The sequence below is a fragment of the Jatropha curcas genome, chromosome 6 (assembly GCF_041381405.1).
Source record: "Jatropha curcas cultivar XTBG-Jc1 chromosome 6, XTBG_Jcur_1.0, whole genome shotgun sequence".
NCBI lineage: Eukaryota > Viridiplantae > Streptophyta > Magnoliopsida > Malpighiales > Euphorbiaceae > Jatropha > Jatropha curcas.
In genome coordinates, this window is record NC_143156.1 from 16,783,652 (window position 1) to 16,786,747 (window position 3,096).

The 3,096-nt window shown below is 34.9% G+C and overlaps 1 non-coding gene across 1 annotated transcript; it reads right to left on the reverse strand.

Moving 5' to 3' along the window:
- Nucleotides 1-630: 630 nt before the first annotated feature.
- Nucleotides 631-737, reverse strand: LOC149495625 (small nucleolar RNA R71). Its single transcript, XR_016321556.1, has one exon. It is a non-coding gene; the product is annotated as a small nucleolar RNA R71 (small nucleolar RNA).
- Between the last annotated feature and the right edge of the window lie 2,359 nt (nucleotides 738-3,096).

Genomic DNA, 3,096 nt, shown 5'->3' on the forward strand with positions numbered 1-3,096 from the left:
GGCCCCGTTGCCGGGGAACGGTGTTTTGTCATTTAACGACATATTCTTATATGTGATTTACAATTTATTTTAATTAAGATACGTACTTATTATTGATTCAAAATTTTGCAGGAACACATAGTTTACATAACTCATATGCCAAGTACCAGATCTTCAAACAGTGAATTGGAGGATTATCAGCCTGAGATTGAAAAATTTCTCTCACAACGAAAGAAGAAGAAGAAAAGAAGAAATTCAAGAATCATGGGTGATGGAAATCTGCCATAGAGGTTGATGGACTTTGTTACTCCAAGTTTAAATGGTTCACAAAAGGGAGTAGTACGTCCACCGGTAAATGCTAGCCAGTTTGAGATTAAACCTGCTTTATTGCAAATGCTCCAAAATAGTGTTCAGTTCTACGGATTAACAAACGAGGATCCTAACTCGCATATAGCCAGTTTTCTTGAGATCTTTGATACATTTAAGATGAATTCGGTACCAGCAAATGCTATCAAGTTACGTCTATTTCCTTTCACATTGAAAGATAAGGCAAAAGCTTGGTTGAATTCATTACCACCAAACTCTATCACTACTTGGGAAGAACTAGCCCAAGCCTTCCTGTCTAAGTATTTCCCACTAGCAAAAACCGCTAGGCTTATCAAAGAAATAACCTCATTTACCCAACATGAAAATGAATCCCTATATGAGGCATGGGATCGCTAGAAAGAGCTCCAACGAGTTTGCCCACATCATGGCCTTCCCCAAAATATATTGATTCAAACCTTTTACAATGGGGTGACACCTTCTACAAGAGGAACTATAGATGCCATGGCAGGAGGATCATTAATGAAGAAGACTACTGATGATGCAATTGAGTTACTAGAAGAAATGGCCAACAATAATAGCATATGGCCAACCGAAAGGACACAGGTAAATCATTCTACTGTTAGTAATGAGTCTTCTTCTTCTTCAAAAAATTCAGCAAAGAAAGTGCATGAATTAGATCCCTTAACTATGATGCAAGCACAGATTTCTGCTTTTTCTTATAAAATTGATAACTTAAATATAAGTAAATCAACATCTTTTATTTGTGACAATTGCGGTCAAAATGGGCATGTGTCAAATGAATGTAATTATAAGCATCCGGTTATGGAGGAACAAGTGAATTATGTCCAAGGACAAACTCGCGGTCCATATTCAAATACTTATAATGCTGAAAATCGTAATTATCATAATTCCTTTTGGAGAAATCATGATAATCAGGTAGGGGCAATCAGGGTAGTCAATCTCAAGATAGACTAGGACAATTGACTAATAAAATTGATAAATTTCTGGAGGGATTTAACCAAAAGATGAGTAGTCAAGATGATAGTTTTAAATGGTTAGAATCAAAGTTTGACAAGTTATTCAAAAATCATTCATCATCCATACATAACTTGGAGGTACAAGTAGGACAACTTGCCAATGCTATTTCCTCACGTGAAGTAGGAAATCTTCCTAGTAATACAGAAAAGAATCCTAGGGAGAATATAAGTGCCATTGCCTTACGAAGTGGAAAAATAGTAGATAAAATAGTTCCTTCGGGTAGTGATGCTAATGTTTTGAATAATGCAACTGTGGAGCCGGTTTGTGAACCGAGCATTGAAGTAAATAGTGCAGGATCAAGAGAACAAGAAAAAGGAAAGGAAAAGGAGAAGGACAATGTTAAAGCTTATCAATCTAGGCCACCTTTTCCGCAAAGGCTCAAGAAGTAGGAGCAAGATAAGCAGTTCTTAAATTTTATTGATAAACTGAAAAATTTGCATATCAACATGTCACTCATGGAAGCTATCACACAAATTCCGAACTACGGTAAGTTCCTTAAAGAATTGATCTCGAAGAAACGTAGTTGGGAAGATGTGTCGACAGTCACTCTAACTGAGGATTGTAGTTCCATAATCTCGTAAGTTACCTACTAAACTCAAAGATCCAGGGAGTTTCACTATACCATGCAAATTAGGTAAAGTAGATTTTCCTAGATGCCTGTGTGATTTAGGAGCAAGTATTAATTTGATGCCATTATCTCTCTTTAAGAAATTGGGATTAGAGGATGAAGTTAAAAGAACTAATATGGTTTTACAACTTGCTGACCAAACTATTAAAAGACCCTATGGTATCATTGAGGATGTACTTGTTAAGGTTGACAAATTTATTTTTCCAACTGATTTCGTCATACTTGACTTTGTTTATGATAAAAATTGTCCTCTTATTTTAGGAAGACTATTTATGAACATAGGGAGGGCATTAATTGATGTTTCAGAAGGAAAATTAGTCCTTAGGATAGGTGATGATGTCATTGAATTTCATATAGACAAAGCTATGAAATATCCTATGGATGAGGGAAATTGCATGAGAATTGATATAGTTGATGCATGCATACAAGAAATGTTTGCCTTGAAAGATAATGAAAAATTTGAGGAAGAAAATGTCAATATTGAAGAAGAGGAATTTATAAATTTAAGACCTGAAATGTTACTTAGGGAGCATGAACCTTTGCCACCATCAATTGAAAGTCCACCAATAGTAGACCTTAAAGAGTTACCAAGTCATCTACGATATGCTTTCTTAGGTAAAGATCACACACTTCCTATAATTATTTCTAATAAATTAACTATAAATCAAGAAAATGATTTGTTAAAAATTGTTAGAAATAGGATTAAGAGTATAGGATGGCAAATTTCTGATCTTAAAGGGATAAGTCCAAATCGAGTCATGCATTACATCAATCTTGAAGATGGACAATACCTAAGGTAGAAAGACAAAGGAGACTTAATCCTAATATGAAAGAAGTAGTGAAGAAAGAAATTATCAAGTTACTAGATGTAGGAATAATATACCCAATTTCGGATAGCCAATGGGTTAGTCCAATTCAATGTGTGCCTAAAAAGGGAGGAATGACTGTAGTAAAAAATGAAAATGGTGAACCAATTCCTACTAGGACCACTACGGGTTGGAGGGTATGTATTGATTATAGAAAACTTAATTTAGCCACAAGAAAAGATCATTTTCCATTACCATTCATAGATCAAATGTTAGAAAGAATTGCTGGTCATGCTTTCTATTATTTTCTCGATGGAT